Source organism: Copadichromis virginalis, linkage group LG8, assembly GCF_057382275.1.
Source record: "Copadichromis virginalis isolate Kocher_CV1m ecotype Utaka linkage group LG8, C_Virginalis_male_GT1.1, whole genome shotgun sequence".
Taxonomy (NCBI): Eukaryota; Metazoa; Chordata; class Actinopteri; order Cichliformes; family Cichlidae; genus Copadichromis; species Copadichromis virginalis.
Window position 1 is genome coordinate 28,453,256 of NC_140625.1, and position 26,499 is coordinate 28,479,754.

The following is a 26,499-nucleotide window of genomic DNA, read 5'->3' on the forward strand; positions in this document are numbered from 1 at the left end:
GAGCTGTCAGTAAACAAACAAATATAAGTGCAATAACTAATGAAGGTTACACAATAAACAAAGCTAAGAGCAAAGACATCACGAAGCACCCAAGAATGTAAGAATGTTAGCTAACGTTAGATTTGTTAGCTATGGTTTTTAAATATTAACAGTTCATCTCTGACCATGAACCTTTTTTTTTTTTTTTTTTTTGAAGTAGTCGTTTCAATTTTCAAAACTTTTAAGTATGCTAGCTTATAGCTGAACGATCTCTGCGAGCTCCCACAGGACTAGTTACACTGAAACAACAGAGATGTGTTATACTTTGGATAATTATGTGTATTTATGTGCCCTTTGTTCATGACTCACTTTCATTTGTCAGTGGATACAATCAAGACTTTTCTTTTAAGACTGATTTGATTAACACTTTTAACTTAAACACACTCTTGATTATATGGAGCCATGCATCAATTTTCTGTTCTTTTTTTTTTTGGCCTGTCCCATTTGGTTCTTTAGCCGTCAGAATTGTTGTCTGAAGACCAACAAGGATACCCAATGGATTTACTTTACCAAATGGATCATCATGGCCTTGCCGTATTGGTCCATTTGATCGACCTTTGTTGTTATTATTTATTTTATTATATTTTCAGTTGTTACAGACGGGACAGACATGACTGAGGGATAGGAAAGGGAAAAAGAAAGATGAAGGAAAAGAAAAACAGAAGGGAAGAGGGACAGTGAGAGAGGGCACTTAAAAGAGAAAATCTCCTGACCTGGATCACCTGTTGAGAGAAAAAGAAGAGAAAACAAGCAAAAAACAAAACAAAACAGAGCAACATACTAAACACAACACCATCACGTTAATCAGCAGTAAATACGAAATGTTGAATGTTGTTGTGTAGCAAGCAGGACCGACAGCGCACAATGTGCTTGGAAATAGCACCAATAAAGGTGTAGTTTATGTCTATGAACAGTGGACACCCGCGTGCAATTTTCTGTTCTCCACTGAAGTGGACCCATTAATTCCTCCGGGTTTACAGAGGTGACACCTCACATTGTAATATAACTGTTTTTCCTGAAGCACATATATAATTCAAATAGGCTATAATTTCACAACTCTTCAGCTGCTGTGTTATCTCAGAACAAACTTTTGCTTACAGAACGTGTTTTGCAGTCTTTCTGCTGCCTCATCCTTAATTACTGCAGCTTGTTTTGAGTTTACAAAATGATACGAGAAAATCAGGGTTTTACTGAGTAATAACAGCTTTTAGAAAATAACACGCCTCACTAAATATGAGCATTTCCTTTTAAAAATCAACATTGTCCCCTTATAATGACTTGAGAGCTGCTCTTTAAGGACACTGCACTTCACTGGAAGTAGGACCGCTTGATGAATGTGTCCTATTCTTGAGCTTTCATGAAAAGAACTTTTTCACCCTGAAGCTAGACTTTTGTCTTTGGTGCTACTGATCTCAAGTGGTAGCTGACACTTTTGTTACCTACTTATTATTATGAAGTATGAACAGTAGAAAAGGTGTAGCCAGCATTTTCTGTAACAGGGCCAGAATGAAGAGAAAGACTGGATAGAAACATGCAAATGACTAAAACCCTTTTATTTTGGTCTATAAGCTTCCTTGTTCTATTTTTATCTTGCGCTTGATTCACAGATTACTTTCTGAGGATGTTTTGTGATTTTAATTGTAAATTGTTTTTAGTGATTTAAAGTTCGGTAACCGCTAACAAGCTAGCCCTGTCTCATTTTCCCATTGTCGGGTAGGTGTTGTGGAGGTGGGCATCTCACTACATCTCCTCCGACAGAAGATTTTCTTCTGAGCATTTTCAGCTGTGTGGAACTCAGCGAGGCTACAGAGAAGAACAAGGATTACTTTACATCTCAGTCATGTTTTTGAACATTGGTTCCTTGCATATTCCTCCTGTCTGCATCTAATCCCGGGAATATACGTGCTCCATGTCAGTGCATCTTCAACTTTCTGAAGAGGTTGTTTTCAGATCTCATTAGGAGTCTTTCATTTAGTCCGCACAGGGTCTTTTATATAATTGTCTCTATGGCACTTTGGAATCTGAAGATCATCTGTAATTACCCCGAGAGACTAAAACCCATTTTTGTGGTGCAGAAACAGTAAACGGTGTCATTTTTGTACCACAGATCAGGTTCGTTAATTAAAAGAAAACCCAAATAATTAAGAGACATTAAAATAGTTCTGAGTCAAGAACTGCTCAGATAAAGAGTGACTTATATTTAAAATTTGCTGCTTTTTTTTTTAATAATAAATGTTTCATTAGATTTTTTTCGTGTATCAATCACCCACACTTTGGAAATCTCTGCAGCTCCTGAATCAAACTTCCTGGCCTCACTATCTTGTCGGTGCAGCTTGTGTATTTTGAGTTGTAGGGAGCAGAGAGTCACTTCTGAGACATCTCTGAGATGAACTGTGTTGCACTGAGTGGGATTACACTTATTGTTTTAAATGGGTGTGAGGTGGCTGCAGCTGTGCCTGATTATATCACTTTCTTCTTCTACTTCTTTGTCCTTTATTCAGATTTCGTTTTTGCTTTACGTTAAGGGTCCGTGTTTTTTCTCCACTTACCTCCTCCGCTCCTTTTTTCACATCCTTGTTATTGTCCTAATTGAGCTCACCTGTGCCTTATTATCCCTCCCACAGTGACTGCAGGGAGTCCGTCTACTCCCTGCAGTCTTTGTTAAGAGTGTCTCTTCTTCATGTTCCTAAATCATCTTCTGTTGGCTGCCTGTTTACTGGCTTTCATTTCTTTTGAATTTTGACATGATTTTGGACTTCATCAGCTGCTTTTGTAATCTTAACCTCTCTGCTAGGCTCCACTGCCTCGTGTTTAGCAGCTGTTTTCTCCTGTTGAATTTATTTTTGACTGGACTCTCCCGACTCATCGAGCAGCGCTTTTCTTTTTTATACGAGCAATTAAAGTTTCATTTACCTCGTTGCCAGGCCGTCGTCTTTTGTCTGCACTTGGGTTCACGTTAATCTTGTATAATCTCTGCACAGCCAGAACACTTACATGGTGAATAAAGAATCTGACTCTCTTAGCTGTTGTTTCATCACTTAAGCTCTGCTCATTGTGACAACAAAAGAAAGACCAAAAGTAGATGATGCAATTTCTGGAAAAACTGTGGGCTTGGTCTTTGGCTTGCTGTTAAATAGTTTAAAGTGGAAATGTTGGCTAAAAAAACGCTAAAGGGAGATAACAGTTTATGCTATTATCAGAAAAAGATGAAAAAATGTGATTTAGGAGAGAGTGAATAATCTAGTCATCAGAAGGTTGGTGGTTTAATCACAGGTTTAAAAGTGCCTAGCCAAGAAAAAAGTAATTGTGTGAATACGTGCGAGTAATGCTTGTACTAAGAAAAGTTCAAATAGACTAGACGTGTTATTTAAGTACAAGTGCATTTGCACAGATGGGTTTAAACAGGCTAAATAAGTGTGCAGGTTCATTTTAGCTGGGACTGTATTGAGGTTTTGCAGACATGTAACGTCAACTTGTTCCCCATTTTGGATGTGTGACAGTCGTGGTGACAATGTACGATCAAGTGAACAATCAAACAAGCCTGGAGACCTGTCCACTGGTGATCTGGCAACCACGCTTTCCCTCACGAAAAATAACCATTCCTCCATCAGATGTGTTTCCTGGTGTCCTAGTCATGCTACAGACTGGTCAGTGACCCCTGAGTGAGGTAAAAAAGAGAAACAGTCACTCGGTCCTGTACGTAGTGGAGGCTTGCGTTTGCTCACTGGGTGCAGAATGTTTCTTCATCGCTTCGTTTTGGCCACGTTTTACCACAAGTCTAGTGATAAATCTACAATAGACTAAGGTTAAAATCCCAATCTAGTAAGTGTCCCCAGGCTAAACCTGGAACACTAATGGTACCGAATCCCTCTTTGTGGGAGTCAAGCAGAGAGAGGTTGAACATAGGCAAAGTAGCGCTAAGTGACAGAGAGGCAATCTCTTTCCACTGAACAAACTCATGTCTCCGCTACATAACACTTACCATTACCCACACGGCCGATATACATTGGCAATGCTTCGCTGTGGTGTCTGGGAGTCACTAGAATTTTAGAAGAATCAGAAGAATTTTAATGCAGCACCTTCTTTGCAATCAATTTCATCCAGTGAGAGCAAGCAGGCTTCTGGAGCTACCACCAGCCCGCTGGGTAATACATAGTTTTCCTTAGGAACCAGTGGTTATCTGACAACCAGTAAGATGGACAAATCGTGAGTGATGTGCATATGAGGCCTCATGAGAATTCTCACTTGAGTTAAATCATATCAACCAATTGGGGTTGAGTTGGGGGGTTTTCTGCACAACAAACATATAACAAGATTGTTTCTTTTGGAATAATCCCACCAATGAGTAATGGGAAGCTGAGCTGCATGCATGACTTAATGGATGTATGCGTGTGACAGAGAGGTGCAGCTCAAGAGTTCAACATCATGTAAATACAAACAACATCTCCTTCCAATCAATTGGAAGCCCTTCCAGATTTCTAAGCCAAACTGTTTGCAGCTATGCCTCAGTAATGTCAAAGCAGTGTGTATATCGATCCCACTCAGGCGGTCAAAGCTGAAGCTTTTAGGCACCTGTGGCATTTGGATCATGATGCACACTTGACTATCAAATCACTCTCAAATCATTATATAAACAATGACATAAAACTAAAAGTCAGGTGCAAGGAGAGCGTCAGCAGATTCTGCTCACATGTGGAAAGTAAGTCATGTAAACATCTTCTCAGTAAAAGCTGTCTCATTATGAGGGGGCAATAAACTCACAAAAGGAGGGTAAAGCTAAAGAAGGGACCCTTGAAGCTGGCCTGCAGAGGAATAAACACCATAGTTTGATACAGAGCAAGCCTAAAAGGCTTATGTAGGCTTGATATATCTCATTTTAATGAAGAGCTTTCTCGAAAACATGTAGCTGATTCTAAAATCAAAATTAATGAGACACTGATGTGCAAATCCTTCAGATTTATCACAGAGAGAAGAGGCCCTGGTCCTGATGGTCTGGGAGGGAAAATACAGAAGTATTGCATGCATTTACCATCCTCTTTGGAATGACAGAAAGTTCCCAGCATATGGAAAGAATCTGCTGTGATGCCAGCGACAAAGGGTAAGTCTCTTACTGCACTCAGTTATCATAGTTCTGTGGCCCTCGCATCTGTTATTATGAAAACATTTGATCACATTGTTAAATCTGAAGTTTTATATGCAGTGTGTGCCATGCTGAAGTCCACACAGTTTGCCTTTAGGGCACATTGGGAAACGGGCTGCGCTGTTAAAACACTGCACTAAGTGGCAGTGAAAGAAATCAGATCCATCCATGTTTGCTTTTTATTAACTTTTCATCTGCTTTTAATTTCATTCATCCATATTTTCTTGCACAAAGGCTTTCATCTGATTTCAATGTCGCAGTGAGTCGGCCCACTTACTTTTTAACAACCAGATCCCACAGAGTTGGCTTAATGTACCTGGTAGGTGCTCATCATCCACTGGATCCCTTCGGGGTTGTGTGCTTTCATCGCTTTTATTTTATTTGCTAATTAAGGTCAGAGCAGTCAGATCAAGAATTATTGTTAGGTGTGTCGATGACTCTGTAATTATCTTCTGCAGGGAGTGGAGCATTATCACAATCACAATCCTTGATTAACTTAACTGGTATAACTGGAGATATCATCATGAAAATGCAGCTAAAGCCTAAAGAAATGATTGTTTATTTTTGGATTGGGCCCCTTCCCTTCCCTTCTGAACCACCGCTGATCAAAGTTAAATTTTTCAGTGCTAGTTTTTTTTGTTTCAAGGAACTTGCAATGTTTTCATGTAAATGTAATTTACAATCATTTATTGCGTTAGTACTTCTCTTTTCTATGATTAATCCTAAAAAGAGGAGCAAATGGAGAAGACAGTCAGAGATGGCTGAAAGATCACCTGAGCTGTGTGTAGCAAGTACATAAGCTAAAATAATTTAAGTTGGTTATGAATAGTTGGGCTAATTCAGAAGATATCAGATTCGGCTCTAGGAGGTGAGTGAAGTACAATAAACGTACAACCACAGATATTGTGATTACAATTGTTATTTATAATGAAAATAAAGTGCAATTACCAAACACCAATATTTACAAAATCTGCAGACAAGAAAAAAATAAAACAATTCAAGCTTGTAAAATATCCGCTGCACGGCAGTGCAGGAACCTCGTCCAACCTCTGGCAACAATGTCCATAAAGTTTATTTCATGAGTGATATAAGTCCAACGCGTATGACAGTCTAGACAGGTTGAAATTTGAAGTAGGATGATCAGCACTAAGATTCCAAAGCTGAAATCTCAGAAGTGAGATTTAGGGGACTAAACCAAGAGGGGAGAGTGTAGGCCGCAGCAGCCTCCTACCAGACCGCAGGAAGTTGTAGCTGGGGTTCTGGCTCGTTGGGCCTAGCTCGCCATCCAAAGTAGTGGTGTCGCTGTGGTCTCTCCAGGGCACCACTAGCCTGCACTATAATCACAAAACCACTATTAGCAAAATTCATCTAACCTTCCCAAGCTAGCTTTAGTTCCAGTGTACACATAAAATCCATGAGAAAATACAAATACATATCCAACCATTGTAATGAATTAAAACAAATGACAATCTCAAATAACAAAACTACAGCCACATAAAGTGAGAGCAGTAGTAATGCAGTAAGCCTCAGCCATCCCATCAGCTAATAGCACTGGCATACTGATACAGGTTACAAATACAAACAAACATTCAGACTCACCATTCACTACGTGCGATGTCACATACGAGCCCCACGCATCTACCCACGGCGGTATCAAAATACTGTTGAACGCAATCCACAATTAATTCAAAAACAAGCCAAGATAGTAAACAGCAAAGAGCGCTCGCCCTACGTACCTGTTGCTTCCATCCGCTAACGCCTCTCCCCCGCGTCTTTTCGAGACGACAACCCGGAAGGCATATATCGGTGCCTCGCGAATGTGATTCACGGACACGCTCCGGTTTAAGATTCCAATTTAGTTATAGACGCAGTTCTTATTATTTTTATGTGGGTTACATCCTCCCCGCCTTAACCATGCACGTCCCGTCGCATGTTAAACGCTAGACAACGTGAACAGACGAAGGACGGCTAGCATTATGGCCCAATGCATCGGAAAGACTATGCAACATCGTTTGGACAACGGAAACCAGAGGATTACCACGAGTGAAATAGTGAAGTCGATCAGGTGGTGCTCTTTGTCGTTGTGAACGTCTTAGCCCGTCACCTATGTCGGTGTCCTGTTCAATAACACTAGACTCTTCAGGAGAATCTTCAACAGCAACGACAGGAATGTTGACAAGTATGTCTCCACTTCCAGGTAAGTTTTCAGGTAAGCTATTTCTATCTTCAGGGTGACTTTCAATAAGTTCAAGCAAAATGTCTTCCACATCAGAGTCAGATTGCCCACCACCAGACTCCACTGCTGGAGGAAGAACACTGGACACAGAGGCTGGTTCCCCTTGCACTTCCACTTCAACTGAAGGATCCAAAATCAGTGGTCCTAGGCTCCCACTGTCAGATGAATCTGGAAATTGATTCTGTTTTTCCACAGTGAAGTGCAACGTTGGAGGATTAACATACAATGAAACCAAGCTTCCTGCATCCTCATCCTCAACCAGAGGTTCTGTGAAGGAATTTAAATCCGGGTTCTGCTGCCGAGTTCTTGGCCTGTGAGGAAGCGATTGCGCTGGTGATTCCAAGTTAACCTCACTGCCCGTGAGGAGGCCGCATGGAAGGAGGAGGTCGCGGTGAAGGGTCCGCATAGGTCCATCGCTGTTCTCAGGTTTTACCTTGTAGACCGGGAGGTCCCCAGCCCGATGGACAACCACATAAACTTCTTCCTCCCATTTATCTGAAAGTTTATGCTTCCCTCGAAGGCGGACATTCCTCACAAGCACACGATCACCTGGTTCCAATGCTGATGGTATCACACGATTGTCAAAGCGTTTCTTATTTCGGTCGGCAGCCTTTGTAGCGTTACTGGAGGCAATACTGAAACTTTCCTCCAATCTCGATTTGAGTGACTTAATGTACTGTGAGTGACTCTTTTGCTGGGATTCCCGCAGTGGCAGATTGAACGCCAGGTCCACAGGTAGACGAGGTGTTCTACCGAACATGAGTTCGTAAGGAGTAAACCCTGTAACCTCGTTCCTGGTACAATTATAGGCGTGAACCAGCGGTTTCACATGCTCTTTCCACCTTGTTTTTTGTTTTGTCTCCAAGGTCCCCAACATTGCCAGCAACGTCCTGTTGAATCGCTCCACTGGATTTCCCCTTGGATGGTAAGGGGTTGTACGGCTCTTCTGAATGCCTGCAAACTCACACAATTCTTTTATTAGTCTTGACTCAAAATCTTGCCCTTGGTCGGTATGAATTCGCTCAGGAATGCCATAATAAATGATATAATTCTCCCATAAACACTTCGCCACAGTTCTTGCCTTTTGATTGGGTGTTGGAATGGCAACAGCGAATTTAGTGAAATGGTCAGTCAGGACTAAGATATCACGAGTGCCACTAGTGTCAGGCTCAAGAGCAAGAAAATCAGGGTGTTTTCAAGCACACAAACCATCATTTCAGACCCTCAACATTCTCTACGTGTTGAATTCCAGATGCTGTCGCCATGGTGAAGGTTTGATTGACACCATGAGATTCAGATTGTGGTAACAGTGTAGTTACATTGTACCTTATGTATGCTTACATGTTGTCTTTGAAGCATGTGCCCTGTGGCGAGATTAAACTTTGGACGCTACATTTCTACTCATACCTGTTCCTTTAGTAGAATCAGTGTCACCACAACAGTTTTATCTCAAGTGCAATTTTCCTTATTTTTATTCCCTTTAGGAGTCACCACAGCCGATCATCTGCCTCCATATCACCTGTGCATGTCCTCCTTCATGACATCCACAAACCTCCTCTTCCTCTTTCTTCAACATCCTTTGTCCAGTATTTGCACTATTGCACCTCTGCACATGTCCGAACCATCTCAACCTTGCGTCTCAAACTTTGAGCTGTTCCTCTGATGCACTTTTATCTGCTCTACGGGCTGTTTTCACTTACTCTGCTGTCAGCTTTGTGGTCACACTAAAGCAGGCTACTTAAAGAAAGATCTCCTTATTAAAAAGAGTATTTAAGTAGAAATGTTTCAATGTGAAATGCTCAAGGGATATCACCCAGGTGATGGAGTATTGCAAAAATAACATATAACAAGTAGCGTGATGTGAATAACTCCAGTATTGCATGATTTTAATTCAAAATCTCAGCACTATTTATAGCACTTAGATTTTCTCTGTTGAAAAATTCACAGGTTTTCAGCATTATTCTTTATCTCTGAGCTAAGAGAAGCTCCGTGTGAGTTTTACAATGTGCAGCTTTCAGAAAAAATAAAAGCACTGATGAAAGGCATTGATAAACTTAGATACATAAAATTACAGGAGATACGATTTGATTGGCAATTCCTTCTCCTCCCTGCTGCACAGGAGTCACATGGTGACCTGCTTTAATCTGATGAGACTCCCATAAAGGCTAACAGAACTACAATTAGCATGCAGCAGAAACACCCTCGTGGATTTCAGCATCTGTATGTCAGCACACAAGGGGGATCTGATCATTTAAAGCCTGGTGCTGATCACGTCTCTGCATCGCTTTCATCAAGCCCTGAAGGGGTGCTGTGATCCCACGGCTCGCATGAAGATCAGAGGTGCTGATGGTGAAGTGGTGTGCTTCATTTCAAATAATCATGCATTATATAAATCCCACTGTTCACTCGCGGGTGACCCGAATTCAGCAAGAGCACGGTGACACAGGTCACTGACAGCTGGAAACCACTTCTCAAGCTCTCCTCTGCCCCCTGCTGGTGCACTTCACTCCATGCATGTGCCAGAATCCAGTAAGGACATGCAGGTGACAGTGCCGATGCACAAATATAAGGTGTCAGTGAGGATGTAAGAGACTGCATTATTCCATAAACACTCATGTATGTAATAATAAAATATATTTTAGCTTTAGCATTTATAAAGCGCTTGTCAAAAGAGCGAAAAATATAATAGTCAAAGACAAGATTTTAAACAGCGAGACAAATGTTACACAAAAGCCATAAAAAAACATCAATGGTAAACAAAAATGAAACAGTGAAAAGGACAAACGGTTGAGTCAGACACTGAAAGACACCACGTTTAATGCCAAAGGTTTTAAGATGTTATTTTAAAGTATGTCACTGATTCTGTGAGGCTGATCTCCTCAGGCAGGTTGTTCCAAAACCATGAGATCCTGATGGCTCCTTGTAACCACCAAGAAGGGCAGCATGTGAGGAATTGTGAGCTGGCTAATATGGAGCTTAGGGATGGATCAAGATGGGCTTTGACCCACTGAGGTGTAAACCTAACCTGTCAGAATAAGCCTACTTGATATTCTTTTAATGGTTACTAAATTGTTCTCCCAAGTCTTAACAAGCAGCAGTCTGTTTTACATTTCTCCAAAATATAAGGTTAGCACTTCTGATGACTTGGATATCAGAGGGTTAAAAGAGATGAATAAAAGTTGGTTCTAAATGATCCAGAAACTCAGAAGAGTTCATGATGGGATTTGATGCCATCAGTGAGAACCAGTAAGAAACCAAAGAGGGTCACTTTGAACCAGCTGGAGATGAGATGAAGGTTGTTGCAATATTTAAACCGTAAGAAAACAAATAATTTCCCACATTTGTCATGCTGTTGTGTTTTAGAAGCTTTGATTGATAAACTTTTACAGATTTAATGAAATTAGAATTTCATTATAGCTTAATTTACTTTGCTTTAACATGGAGCTCCTGAGCTGCATGGACTCATCGAGTCTGCTCAAACTATAAGTCGTGTTGTCAGAGAATTATCTGAAGACGTCTCAAAGAACTTCTTCTAAACGTTCACATGGATTTAGGTCAGGTTGCAGTGAAGGGATCTGAGTAACAGTAAGCCTTCTTTGGTCTCCCAGTAGTTCTTCAAAGCTCTGATATATGTTTGGACTTATTATCCTGCTGCACTGTGGATGCAGAGCTCAGGGTGGAGCAGGTTTCTGAAGAACAGAGTGCTGTTTCTTCTCAGTCAGTGTGGAGTCGATTTAGTCCAACTCTAGAGTAGCTAAGCATCTCAGACACCGTGGCATCCTTCTGTTTCCTGTTTGCCTCCTTGCATTCCCCCTGCTGTTACTCCCACTAACTTCTAACTGGGATTCATAAGGAAATAGGACTTTTTTTCTCCATCATACACTGAAATCCTGGTATGTCTGTCTTAGTCTGCTCCAAGGGTTTAGCCTTATTTGCCATCCTTCAAAGTGATTTACAGGCTCCGCTCATCCTCAGAGACCAATGGAGGAGACAGACAATTTTTATATGACTTGCCAGACTGAGATGATTACTCACATTTGGGATGAAACAGAAACTGATGCCCTGCATTAATATAGCAAATAGTGCTGTCGTTCCTATGATGGTTAATCAAACGCTTAATTATAAAAGGCATGACTGCCTTGTACATCATGAAGACTAATAAGGATTTTATGAAGCCCTTAATTGGAGAGGATGTAAAAGTGATGGTAAAGTTCAAAAGATAATTACAATTTTAGTGGTTTTGATGTTAAAATGTTTCCATGTGGAAATGTTTCCACAACAAAATGCTTTTGCTTGGAAAACAGTAGTTACTGGATGTAACTCCAGTTCTATGAGGTTTTTTGGAGCTTCACGTTGAGTTTCTGTGGCCACACTTTTTCTGCACTGGCTATAACCACCACTTAGCTCCACCCCTGTCTGAGACCACTATGACACTGGCTTATTTTTATGGAACTATTGCTGATTATAATCTGACACTGTCATTTATTTTTGATGTTTTTCCACCTTTGTGTTGCTAAATTTCCAGCAAAGTGGAAACTTGAGGCACAGTCATATTTCTAGCCCATTAAAATGTCTTTAAGCATTGATTCTCGTGAGAAGATTTACCTGCTAAGTTTGTTTCCGCAGCCACTGGATGTGCTTTTCCATTTCATACAAGTAATAAAAATTTGAACCGTGACTTTTAAATTTATTTACATTCAAGCCAGTAAATTAGCCGATTTAGAAGAATCTGGCTTCTTTAGCCTCTGCTGTTGCAGAGAAAGGAGTCAGGTAAGGCAGCAGACTTTAGTCTGAGGGAGTTGGACTTGTCATGTGTTTTCCAATTCATCCCAATGTCTGAAAAAGAGACAACTTCCTGGAAAACCTTGTGCAATACCGCCCAAGCTGAGGGTGCATGAATGCCAACCTTTCAAAAGCTGTGCTCATCTGAGTCAAGATGGCACTACTCTGAGACAGCCAGCTCGCAGCGTGAAAGCCATGCAGAGCAAAGGACACTAATGGCTAAACAGCTCCGAATGCACAGACCCACATCTGAACAGTCTAAGAATTTTATTTACTTCTGTAATTTGGCAAAATAGGCTTCAATACCTCACAAATACTGCCAAGTGTCAGCATCAGGGGTACAGTACTACAGGGGGACAAGGCAAATTAACTTATTATGGTTTACAGAGTTTAAGTTGGAAACACTTCATACAATCTCTTTATTTAAAATAAGCTGAGAAAATCTCCCTGTGAGTGGTCTGGAGTTTCTTTTAGAGTTTTGTTTTACTTGTTTATGTAAGATTTAGAAACAATAGATCTGAGGCTATGTTGCATTTCTGCACAGTTACAATAATACTGGCAAAACAAATCTGCACATGATCACTGACCGGGAGTCATTAAAACACAGCAGGAGCCTCAGCCGGTCACATCTACAAGTATCTAAATCCAAACATGACATCAGTAAAATAATGATCACAACTCTGCTAAGAGAAGGATTTAAAGTAAAGCAGGCCTGTGAATCTGTGCTGCTCAGTTCAGAAGTGTTTGTGGTTTGTTTATATAGATAACGCAGTATAAGTACACACTACAGACCAGCAGAAACTGAGTTTAATGCTGTCACGATTAAACAGGCAGGACTTAAATGCAGGACTCTGAATGATGCATTAAACGGAGTTTATTTACAGCTAGACACAAACTGATATTTATATACAGTGATGGGGCGGAAGAGGGCTCAAGGGAATCCAGTGAATCCGGGAAAGGGAACACACATCCAAGCTCCTCTTCACACAACCTGTGACTCACACATCCGAAATCTCACTCCAAGCAGGTTCTGCACAAGGACAGGAAACACACAGAAAACCAAGATAGCACGATGATGGAAACGGGACTCACGAGGAGAGTTGGGGCTACGCTAACTGTGATAAGGACTGGAGGACCCTGACAAATGTACCAGTATCAGTTTACAGTGCATTTGTTGCTTTTAGGCTACAACTACTATAATTTCTCATTATCAAGTTTTAAAAGCTCTTTGGAAAGACTTCAGTTGATCCAAAATACTACAGAGAGTACTGGCAAAGACTGATGATGTTGCTCCCATGTTCGATTCTCTTCAATGGCCTCCTGTAAACCCCAGATTTTAAGAACTATCCTTCCATACTAAGTCTTGAATAATCAGTCCTCATCATATTTTTAAAACACTATAGTATCAGCGTATAAGCTTAAAAGTAAGAGAGCATCTTCAGCTAATAGGCTCGTTTCCTGTGGTACCAGCTCCCCGTTCGTGTTTAGGGGACACACTTTCTCTGCTTTTGAATTAAAGCTAGCATGGAGAAGCTATTATTAGGTATAGACGAATACAATCACGTACTACCAAGTGTGGGGAAAAGGAAACAAACTAACAAATATTGAAAAATATTGTTAGTTTGGAGGAATAGAAGAACATTAGAAGATAACACTATGAAATAAATCTATGATTTAGAACATAAACCAGGCTTTCGGATACTATATCGCAAGTATGAGCAAGACTGTGGCTATTAAAAAGATTTGGTAACACGCTTTTACTCAGTAGAAACAGATTTAGAAAATATCCATAATAATTGATTCAACAGAGGCTGAGATATGAGTTTTTGCAGTACGAGTCAGGCAATTAATCCTGAACTTTCTGAAATGTGATTCAATACCAAATAAAACAATTTTTTATGCTTGATGCTTTGAAAGGCTGTCTGTTGTACCTCAGGTCTAAACAACTGAGCATATGAAAATCATTTTTGACACAAATAGGGCAGGCGGGCAGACACACACAGGATATATGATAGCAGATCACGACACAGACAAAGGAAAACACAGGGCTTAAATACACAGAATGGGAAACAGGAGGGAAACACAGCTGGGACAAATCAGGGCTAACGAGACAAAGGAAGTGAAACCAGACACATTAACATAAGACATGGACCTTCAAAGTAAAACAGGAAACACAGACTGAACTTACAGACACAGACTCACAAGCGGACTGCAACAGAGGGAACAGAGATGTGAGACCAGGGCAGACACAGACACTGACTGGACACAGAACAGAGGGAGTATGGAACCAAACTTAAGAACTACAAAATCACACACCAAGAAGAACTGGGGAAAAGAGAAATGCAAAACAGAAACCAAAACCTTCGCAGTAATAAACCAAAATGCGAACACATAAAGGTACAAAACTGAAAACACTGGGTCAACGACCCAGGTACCCTAACAATTCCAAACTGCTGTCCATATTTATTACCAGTATAGGTTCATTTATGTCTAAAATGATGTCTTACTCAGAATTCAATTTTCTTTTTTGCACTCCTTTAGCACTTTTGTTTTGTGCTAAAGGAGTGCAGATTTGATTCCATGTTATCCAGTTGTGTGTCTGTGTCCATCGCCGTTGCTCTGATTTCAGATTGACCGCTTGACCATCTTCTTTGTGAGAGCTGATGAAGCCAAATATCATCTAGTACAGAAATATCAGGCTCAAATGTCAGAGCTGCTGGACGGCTCAGCTGGTCGCCTCTGTGGCTTTTCGTGCAGAGGCTCAGGGTTCAAGTCTGGGTCTTTTTATTTTTTCATAGATCATGTTCATTTTTAGTTTAGAAGAGCACAATGAATGAGTCCAGCTTAGAGTGAAGACGGGAAACAAGCACGAAATAGAAGTGATCCTTTACTGTGGCTGATACAAAGCCCCAAAACTATAAAGTCCATAACGGTAAAAAGGAATGCAAAAGCATGAAAGACAGGCAATAAATGAATTAAACACCCAAGAGTAAAGTGTGCTGAATGAGAGGAGAACATAACAGAAACACATCTATATCTAGATGATCGATATAGATATCTATCTGGCTCAAGAATCTTAAAAATTACTATTCTTTGGTCGTCATAAGAGCTGGAGAAATTGTTTAGAACCTTTCCTTTAGTAAAAGTAGCAAGAAAACACAGATAAACACAGGTACACCCAAGTGAATTCTCAGATACTAACTGATACAGCATATGCATCTGTTCATATTGCCCTTTTTTTTTAAACCATATATGGCAGGAGTTCCCCTCTCCATCTCTAAAAACTTCTTTACACTGCACTCCAACTCCTCTACATCACACATGTTGCCTGAGGTGGCTTGCAAGAGAAAACACATCTGTCAAAACAAATCAGAGTGATTGTTTCTTTGCTAATGCTAGCACTATTCCACACAAGACACAGATCGTTTCTGATCTCAGAGCAGTAAAGGCAAAGCCTGGGACAGTTTATCCGGCATGCTGCTCTCAATTAAGGTTCTACGGATGTAAATGGAATCAGAAGCGAGCGGAGTTAATCCAGCTTCCGGAGACAATAGCCAACTGTGGCCACAAGATGGCAGAAATTTAATTAAATTTTCTTGTGCAAACAAGCTAGAAGCTTTATGACAGTGCAGTCTTTGCATGTAAGGCGAGAGATTGCTTCAACTTTGGTCTTAATTAATGTCTGCTTTTTACATTCCATGGGGCAAGCCTGCCTACACACACACACACACACACACACACACACACACACACACACACACACACACACACACACATAGATACAGTGTAATTAAGGGCACAGGTGCGGTCAGAAAACAAGAGAAAGCAATTATAAGCGGGTGAAATACTCACAGAGAAACTGCCTTGCCCTTCCCCACAAAGGATTAGGTGGGAAGTAAAACTGAACACAAAAAAACCCTGAAACATAATCTTAAAAGTACACTGGATGCTGATGGCATGAACACAGAAAAAGAAAGAAAGAACAGAAATATGGAATGAACAAAATGCATAAGAAATAACCAACTCAGAATATAAGCTAGGACTAAATAAAGACCAAGGGCTCTAATATTTATGGAGTTTAGAGGCTTTCCTGCTTTAAGCCTAATCAGCAATTAGAACAAACAAACAAAAAAAAAAAACCCCAAAGAATCAAAATAATAATAAAAAAACTAAACAGAAACGCATAATGCACCATAGTAACCATAATACACAAAGTTAATAAATGAAGAAACTTGAGATTTACATGCAGATTGGCAGGAAGTATCAGACAAGCTGGAGAATTCAGCCGGTCATCTCTCTGTGGATTTTAACTCAAAGTTTCAAGCCCAGAAAAACTTATATTATATCATTTTATAATCACAATGTAAGAACCTCCAGGTGCTACTGATTTAGCACCTGGCTCCACAGCTGCACATCTCAGTAGGTTAAATGAAGGGTTAGAGATCAGAGGGTGAGTGTTTCAGACTTCTTGTGCACTCTCCATGAGGAAGTCGGTACTCATCTGTAGTGTCCAGGTAAGAGACACTATAGATGTATAAACCAGCATAAACCAGCATACTCATGCTGGTTTATGCTGCAAGTTAGATTTTATGATGGTGTATCCTAATTGCATATGACTCGTGCTCAGTGTCTCGCTTTAACAGATAACCCATCTCTGATGCTTCATATGATGATCCACTCCACCCCCTCTTCCTTTCAGCCTTTTTATGTGGCAGGTCTAATCTGCAGGCACTGGAGGGCTGGTGCAGCTCGTTTTCACATCAGTGACACTGATGTGCCAAAAGCCCTCAGAGCCTCTCCTCCCTAGTATTAGTATTTATTTATTTATTGTCATTGTCAAGAACAATGAAATTGCGTTTGGGGCTTCCATACAACCCAAAAAAAAGAAGAAAATAATAAATACCCCTTAAAACCCAAGTGTACATATTTAACCCAGTGTGACTCCAATGCAATAAGACAATCCTTAGCAATAATGTTCGTAGAAATTCAGACAAAGACCTGAGAAACATGACAAAATACAACAATGCAACCCATTCAATATTATTGTACTGTGAGATATGATATCAGATATGATAGTTATCTATTTAAGAAAGAGGGGGGGGGGGGGGGGAAGAGAATAAAGATATGATGCACCAATGCAGACCAGTTCATTGCTATTAAGAAGTTGGATATGGTTATTGTCCGTGAGAGGGGGGCAGAGAGTTCAGGAGCCTCACAGCCTGTGGATACAGGCTGTTGGCCAGTCTGGATGTTCTGGCCTGTATAGACCTGTACCTTCTCCCTGAGGGCAGCAGATGGAAAAGGTGGCGCGCAGGGTGATGTTGGTCCCGCAGGATACTGTGCACCCTCCTCAGACAGCGAGTGGGGATACCGTTTTTGATTTTGGTTGCTCTTTGATTTGACTTTTGCATACATCATTTTTTTGTTACAACACACTTATTTATACGACTAATTCTGCCGACTACAGACACCATAGTTAGCTTGAGTTTGTCATGAAATCAATATCCTTAGTATCCTTATTTTCCTATTATATTGTTTTATGTACTTTAATAATGAAGGCTTGTAGAGCAAGGCCACTTTTGACTCACAAAGTGCTCACCCAGACTAAAAAACAGGAAGTTTTAGTGCACAGGCATATTAATAGATAAAGACACAGAAAAGAGGAACTTTGCATATAAGCAATGTTTAAAAAGAAATATAAATGTTTTAACACACTATGAGTCGGTTTTCTCTGTTCTATCATGGGGACAAAAGAATCGGGGATAAGTTCTTTCCTTGTTTATTTAATTTAAAATAAATAGTCTTAGTCTGCATTTGTGTAAGTCTCCCTTTTTTAAAGGCCTTGTGACTATTTGTTCACCTGTAGCAGAAAATCCAGCTTGTTTGCACACTCTCCTGGTATAAGTTCCTACATAAGCCCTCTGACTCCCTGTTGGCATCTTGGTCAGACTGACTGAGAGAGTCTCGCTCTCCCTTAGGGTTTGCAGTATATCGAGTGGAGCAGAGCCTCATAGTTACCATTTCATCAAACATGAAGCATTTTCAAGCACATGCCAGAGCTGTCAGTGTCCACGCTTTAAGCAAGACTTGTGTTTATTATTCTGCATTTTCTTTATTAAACTCACTTTGACCCTCCAGACCTGCTCAGACCTGCATCTCTGGCCCCTGCTTTCCACTCCTCTTGGTACATTCCCTCAGCTTCTTTGCTACAAAACAACAGCCCCCCTTCACCCAGCCTGCCAAACTACCCGCTCTCTTTCTTATTCCCGGGGAGTCAATTAATGCTGTTTTGTCAAAGCTGCTGGCGTGTCTCTGTTACGCAGCAGTTAGTGGTGCATTAGGGCATCACAGTCCGTTCATCTGGGTGTTTTTTTCACACAAGAGATTGCCTCGCTTCACAGCACTGGATACTTGATACACAATCCACTAGACAGTGATGATAGATGATTGACAGGTGTGGTCCTTCTCATACAGTCTTCTGCAGAAGTACAGTAAGGTGTACCTGACTCACAGGTGCTGTCTATGTCCAGATTTTAATGTCCAACATGTCTCCTCATCCTCCGTTCATTTTATCCAAGCTGTCATGGGGTGAAATGTAGGTGCACCCTGGACAGGTCTCTAGTCTATCACAGGGGTAACACTGAGAGACAGCTATTCACTCTCACACCTATGGGTGATTAACCTAACCCATGCATGTTTGGAGTGTGGGAAGAAGTCAAAAAGGCCACTCAACCACAGGGAGAAATCTACTGGCTTTATAAAGTGGGCTAGATGTTGACTAAATATTCATCGATCCATCTTATAGATAAAATGACAAAACAAAGGTGAAATGAAGTCAAAAGCTAAATACAGTGCAACAAAAGACAAAGACAAAAAACTGCAGTAAGTTCATTCATTTAACAAGTGCATTAAAGCTTTAAAGAAAAAACATCCTGACATTATTCTGCAAGATTTCAATTTTCTTTTTTTGCTCTGTCCTTTGCACTGAAGTGACTGGTGCAGCAAAGAATGAGTCCTCTGTGAAATACCCAACAAATGCAATTTTGCACAAAGCATCTGTATGAAAATTAATGTCCAAAGATAGGAAATAGTTTAATATATGTGAGTAGGTCATGTTCCCCTTGTCCTCTCAGGCTGAGACCAACCACCTTTCTATCGTTTCTGCATGTGTATGTTGTTAACTGTACTTATCTCTGCTCGCACACCTGTTTCTAATCAATACTGACCTGCAGTATTTAACCACAGCTGCCCTTTCATCACCAGATCAGTGGGATTCTTCCTGATGTGTCAGCCTGCCTGTGCAAAAACCTGTGGAAAGCTGAAAGAGCTTATCTGTGCCAAAGCTCGTTAAACTGCATCCAAAGTAACTTTGAATCCTTGGATTGAATATTATTTAATATCTGATGTAACAATTGGTTTTTTTTTTGTCTCATCCTTTGTGTAAATTTGAGTTAAAACTGTAACATAATTATCAGTCATCAACATAATAGATCTGGCTAACAACCTTCACATAAGGAATTTCAGCTAACACAGGTTAACATGGTCAAACTTTAATATCTAAATCATATCAGTTATGCACAAATGAACATATAATTAATTTTTATTTTTTATTTTATTTTATTTTTCTAGAAAAATTTGTAGAAAAATTAAATCCTTTGTCATGTATAGGAACACACTGTACACACCTATTACAGTCTCCTAGTATACATATCACAGTATAAAACTTTTCAGATCAAAATACAAAATACAATAGAATAAAAGTTGTTTATTAAATGCAGCACAGCAAATTTAAACTGCCTCTGTAAAGCTAGATCAGGATGTTTAGTGAGCATTTAATGGCACTTTCTCACTTCCACATATAAACCAGCCTCTGTCACTTTATCGTTCATTTCCTAAGGAGACATCGAACAGGCGACCATCTGCCTTTGATGAAATATATGCTCACTAGATGAAAGCAGCAGAAAGACTTAAATGTGTGCTGACAGTTTCCACATTTACAGTCCTTTGATTCCTTCATGGATGCCATGTTGCTGCTTTTTGTTGCTCAACAGCTTTCTGGAATATCACTTGACTGTTTTCAAAGAAACAAAATGAAGCAATATCAAACATGTGATGGAGAGGCCTCCAGGAGAACAATGGCTGATTGTGTGTGCCCAAACATCCCCCTCCCCTGCTGACTCAAGGATGCTTCCTGATCTGAGAGCTGAAGAATGTAATGCAGAGTCATCACTTCACTCATGAGCTTAATTAAAAATCCCTTTGTCCGTTCAAAAGTGTCAGCAGCAGCTTTAATCTGTTTTATTATGTTCCAAGCAGCAGCAGACGCTGGCAAAGTTTCAAAACTCATTTTCCTCCCACTTCTTTGTGCACAGATTCAAGAGATCTTTCAGGAACAGTGATGCTATTTTCCAGAGATTTGATTGGTCGGTAGGAGATTTAAAGCGGTGAGCTCTAATCTGGCACATGACCTCCTCCAGAGCAGATAATGTTGACAGTATGATTAACCATAGGAATGCACTCCGGTGAGAACAAGTTACCATGGTGATGTATCAAACACGGGTTAACCCCAAAGTTTAAGATGAAATCCTGCTGATGATTTCAGATCCTACTTATAGAACAGGTCTCAGAGAGTTCTGGTGGATGTTAAGCCAAGATAAGGCCTGCAGTCAAACAGTTAAAAAAAACTACTCCCCCTTCCTAATTACATTACCTTGAAGTAAAATGTCATGAGTAGATGGATTTATACAGACTTAGAAAAACTTATACTGGGCTTTATAGTTTTTGAAGCAATTCTCATACCAGAAAGTTCATTCTCACCACTTTTAATCCATTTCTCATAATAATCTGTACAAAAGACACTGAAGCAATCTGAACCTTTCTCAAATGTCAAACCACTCAAAGTCCATCACTTAGCGACTGAATTAGGACCCAAATCCAAACAAAGGTGAGCTGTTTATTCTGGCACGTGTACAATAAATCCAGGACTAATATACATAAAGTGTCAAAATCCAAAGATGTGCACAGGTGTACACAACCAGAAACACATAAGGGAGGTTAACAGCATGCTGAAACAAAGACTGAAGAAAACATTTTGTACAGGAGGGTAATTATGAGAAGTGGACACAGCAGGGTGATGAGAGGCAGGTGAACAAAGATGAGACAGAAGTTAAATCTAACAAAGACACTAGAGACACATAACAACAGAAATATGACAGTTAAAAACAGCTAAGTTATCAGAAACTAGATTCAAGGAATCGCAACAGAAAATCCCAAACTAAGAGCTAAACAAGAAAAACATTTAAAATAAATCTTACAGACCATGATGTTGGCCAATGAATAAAAACTTCTCACCTCTGTGTTAAGATCCCAAATGTTTTGATATTTCTTCCCAAACCTTACTGTACTCTTTGAAGAGAGTACTGCAAAAAAGTACAGGCCTAATGTAGAGTAACAAGTGTTCAAGTGTTAACACAAAAATGAAACTTTAAGGATTTATTTCAAACTTTATACAAATATTGCAGATCCATTCATTTGATCCATTTTCTGCTTCTCCAAGACCGGGTTGTGCGGATAGCATCCTAAACAGAGAAGCCCAGACCTCCCTCTTCCCAACCACATCCTCCACCTTATCTTGGGGAACACGAGGTGTTCTCAGGTCAGCCAGGAGATCTAATCTCTTCAGTGTGTCCTTGGTCTATCCCAGGGTCTCACGGTAGGACACGTCACCCAGATGGTGTCCGTGTAAAGTGCCTGAACCACCTCAGCTGGCTCTGAGCCCCTCTTGAATGTCTGAACTCCTCTAACTAAAGTGAAATTGAGAAACGCAAAATGACACGTGAAACTATATGTCTTAGAAACAAAGAAAAAAAGGCTCCAACATAGAACCCAGCAGCAGGAGCTATATAGTACAGTAGAGTCAACACACATGTATATATACAAACATAAATGTAAAATTACCATAAAAGTAAACAAAATGAAATATTACAGGAACATCCTGTCTGTCATCTGTGTCACACCACATCGCTGTTCCTACATCACATCCAATCACTTCCCTTGAAACACAGAGGGGAGTGTCTTTTATATGCCTTCCTGAGCCTCAACAAGTCGGTGGCGTGATGTCCTCACAGTCAGAACATCTGAATATGAATTTCTCAATCATACACCTTCCACCTCGAAACAGAGAAGACTTCCTTACTAGGGTTTAAATGACTTCAGTGGCAGGAACTTCATTATTATCTGTTGGTGGCTTTCAATCCGTTCCCTCACATGGTTCGAGTGGTGAAAACCTACAAATTTCCACATTGGGTGGCATATTGGCTTTCACAGTCAGCCTCTCATTTGGGGGAATGAGGGCACTGGAGAGGCCATGTACAACAGCTGAAGAAGCCAGTCTGTGGAGCAGCTCCCAAGGATGCAGCATGGTAAATTACCCCATGCTGAGCATTAGCAACACTCATTGTGGTGGTCTGGCACATCCACTCAGGCCTCTTTACTTTATTCAAGTCAAATCCTGCCTCATCCACACACATAAAAATGTGCAGCATCTCATTTGCATCCAACTCAACTATCTTAGCTTTGCAAAAAAAGAAAGCGCCTAAGCTTGACGCTTGTGCAGTCAGACATGTCTGTCTCAGGTGGAGACACTTTCAGAGACGATGCTTTGAAAAATCCCACCTTCCTCCACAAGATCTTTTAATCTAATGGCATCATTTTCTCTCACCTCTGCCACCTGCTGCTCGTCTTAAACATGAGCCACGTGTCTGTGTTTGAAGTAAACCTCTTTTTACATTTGCATGAATCCATACAACCAGGACTACACTGAACTCCATAGCAGAGCGTTAAAATATCATAGGTTTGTTTTGTCCTGTTCCTTCATATTTGAGCTCAGCCAAACAGTTTCTAAATTTTCACCTGATTTCATACATCAATAAAATCCTCTAAGCAGATGTGAAAAACCATTGCAGCCCCACAGACAGGAGATTTGATTTCTGTAATGAAAATGAAATACCACTGTGTCAAATGTATCACTTTTTTTTATAACAATAAATCTACAAACACCTCTGTACATCGCCTGGGAAAAAAATCCTCAAGCCAAAGAATTTTAAATTAAATAATAAAGATGATAAATATGACAGCCGGCTGCCGTTGGTGAGTGATGAAAGCAGACAGAGCGAAACCTGGATCGAAGGGAAGATCTGAACAGAGTCCAGCACTAAGCCCGTCTGTGGATTTCTGCCCTGATGTGAATAACAGAGCGAGAGAGAAAAATCACTGTGCTTTAACTTTTCTGCTCAAAGAAACCAAAGACAGACAGATTTATAGTTAGATTTACTGAGCTCCTCATCAGAATAGCAGACATCGCAAAACCAGAAGTCGTTAAAAGTCACCACATTTATTTATTTTGAAGCATTATTTAGATTTAGCATAATTTAAATGATCAACAACATATAAAAGGTGTGTGCATAGAATCACCAGTAACAAAACAGTGAAAAAGTTTAAAAACTTTGCATCAAAAACACTTTTTTCCTCCTAAATTCTGCTTCTGCTGCCATCTTTTCTGTTACTGATTTCAGTTCAGGACTCTTTGAGCACTGCCTCTCTCTCTTATAACGTCTCTGACTGATCTTGGTTGGTTTTCCTTCTTTTGTGATCGTTTCCCCCCTCTGATTAGTTTCACCTGTGTTGTCCTCAACACCTGTTTCCAGCCAGTCAGCCTCCGCAGCTACTGGAGGTTTTTGTTATTCTTGTAGTCAAATGTCCGAGCATCCCTTGTGTTTATAGCTATTCCTTTTGACTTTACAACAAGAGCCACACACAGCTCACACTGATATCACATCATATTGTATCATATCATATATTTTCACATTAAATCCTCTAAATGTCTTAACATGAGAAAAGGAAATTTAATTTCAGCAGTATGTCACATTTTTTCTCCATGATGAAGAAATGCTGCTGCAGGATATGAAAGACATCTATCAGCATGGCACGTGCCAATTCTGGCCCCCAGGCCTTATGTTTGACTCCCCTGCTCCAGCTCAGCGCCACATCTAGAGTTGACTTTTGTTTTTTAGCTGGACGCTAAACAAGCATACTTTCAGAAACTAGAAAGTGTTACTTTCCTACATTCAGTTTTGCATTACATTGTTCTTGTTATAGGCTTTTCATGCTGGCTGGATATCAAATTTCCTTTGATATTTACTGTAAATGCACAAATTAAGAGAAATACTGAAGCCTCTCAAAGTTAACGTTTGAAAAAGATTTAACCACTAAAACACCCGAATACACACACTGACTCATTAGGGCTAATTATTGGACCTGAAGGTGACTTCTTCCTTGCAAATGAGTGGTGACTAAAATGAATAAAGCTAGATTTTAAAAGAAGAAGTCCAATTTCAAGAACTGGGGTCACAGAAAAAGTTTCAAAGGGATAAAAAAAAAGTTAGATTATCGTATATCAATCAGGCTCAGTCAGTCAGGCATATATAGTCATGTAAGATAAGATTTAAAAAAAGGTGGGAAAGTTAAAGATAACGTGCCAAAAATATTTTAAGGTGACTGATAAATAATTTAGTGAAGTTTTTATACCTGTCCACAGAAGAGGAACTCATTATATTAAAAAACAAACAAAAAAACGTTTTTGCAGAACTCTGCAACAAACAAAACCAAGTACAACCTGTGATTGAATACTTTCAGAACTAACTTTAACAGCAATAACTTAAAGTAATAGTTTCCTGTAGGACCTGATGCAGGTCGATGGACACTTGGATGAGCTGTGACTGAAAGGCTTTTGTTTTGTTTCAGTTCATTGAGGTTGAAGAGCTTTAGCTCTCAGACAGCTGCAGTCTCATTTGAATCCTTTGGTATACAGAGGAGTTCACGATCGACTCAGTGTCTGGAAGACACCCAGTCCTGTGGCTGCAGAACAAGCCCAACTCATCAGCCCTCCGTGCCTGTGCTGACAGTCAGTATGGTGTGTTTGTGCTGATGTGCTGTGTTTGGTTTTCTCCAGATGTGGTTGGTCATTGACAAACATCGCCATTTTGGTCTCATCTGTCCAAAGGACATTGTTTCAGAAGTGTTGCGGTTTGTCCAGATACAGATCGAAGCTATTCTGCATTATTCTTTTCACAGAGAACAGCTTTCTCTCTGCAGACCTTCCAAATAAACCACACTTGTTCGGTTTTCTTCTAATTATACTGTCATGGAAAAACATTTTGAGGCCTGTAGTTTTTTTGAGCATTGCAGTCTGACCTTGGGATGAATTTGCTGGGACGTCCGGTAACAGTTTAGATTCTTTTTATCATGAAAAAAAGCAAAAAACTACAAAACATTTAGCATCTTTTCAGGTGGGAATATTTGATGGTTTTGTATCATTAAACTCCAGCTATCAGTCAGTTTGTATGGAAGCCCGTTTCTGCCACAAAAAACAAAACAAAAACAAAAACCAAGTATCCATAACTCGAAATTTCAAGTTATTTTCTTGAAATTTCGACTTATTAACTCAAAATTTGGAGAAACGGAATTAGCTCTGCCAATCAGTAATCTACATGAATGAGATCACTTTTTGTTATCCGGAAGCATATGGCGCAGAGTAACGTGCACTCAAAACCTGATCACAATAAATTGGCGCTTTCGCGAGTACTTTTGCTGATAGTAACGCCATGTGATTCCGCTAATAACACAAGGATTTCATCATTTTTGAAGCCACACTGAAAATACTCAGCAATCTGTGCATTCATGACTGGATGTAATACCGGTAGCTTAGCTGTAGCATTTATACCTGGGGGCTAACAAGGAAATGACGTCATTCACATAGATTACTGATTGGCTGCCCTAACTCGAAATTTCGAGTTACTTTTCTCAAAATTTTGAGTTAATAAGTCGAAATTTTGAGAAAATAAGTCGAAATTTCGAGTTATGGATATTTTTTTTTTGTGGCGGAAACAGGCTTCCATAGTTTTGGCCTCTAAAATACATGGTTAGCAAAAGGTCAGCACCTATTATGACGGATGCCATCAGAAACAACACTGCATTATCCTGCTGTTATATCTGTCCTTGTTTAATGCTGATGAACTAGATTATTATTTTGGTTGAAGTAATTACCGGTCTGTTATTGAGGTTTATCCTAATACAGGCTTTTAAAGATGCCCTCTGTTTCACGCATTGATTGATTAAAAAAAAGATGAAAAACTGAGATTAATAATCTAATAATTAATAATCACTATTTGAGCAGGGACTTTGACCTCCCGATTCAAGGTCCACGAAAGGTCCAGATTGGTATCAGAGTAGTGCAGATGGGTCG

The 26,499-nt window shown here is 40.0% G+C and overlaps 1 long non-coding RNA gene across 1 annotated transcript; it reads right to left on the reverse strand.

Moving 5' to 3' along the window:
- Positions 1-6,123: 6,123 nt before the first annotated feature.
- On the reverse strand, positions 6,124-6,984 carry LOC146703642 (uncharacterized). Its single transcript, XR_014922104.1, has 3 exons — positions 6,916-6,984; positions 6,779-6,840; positions 6,124-6,513 (listed from the first exon to the last, which is right to left on the reverse strand). It is a non-coding gene; the product is annotated as an uncharacterized LOC146703642 (long non-coding RNA).
- Between the last annotated feature and the right edge of the window lie 19,515 nt (positions 6,985-26,499).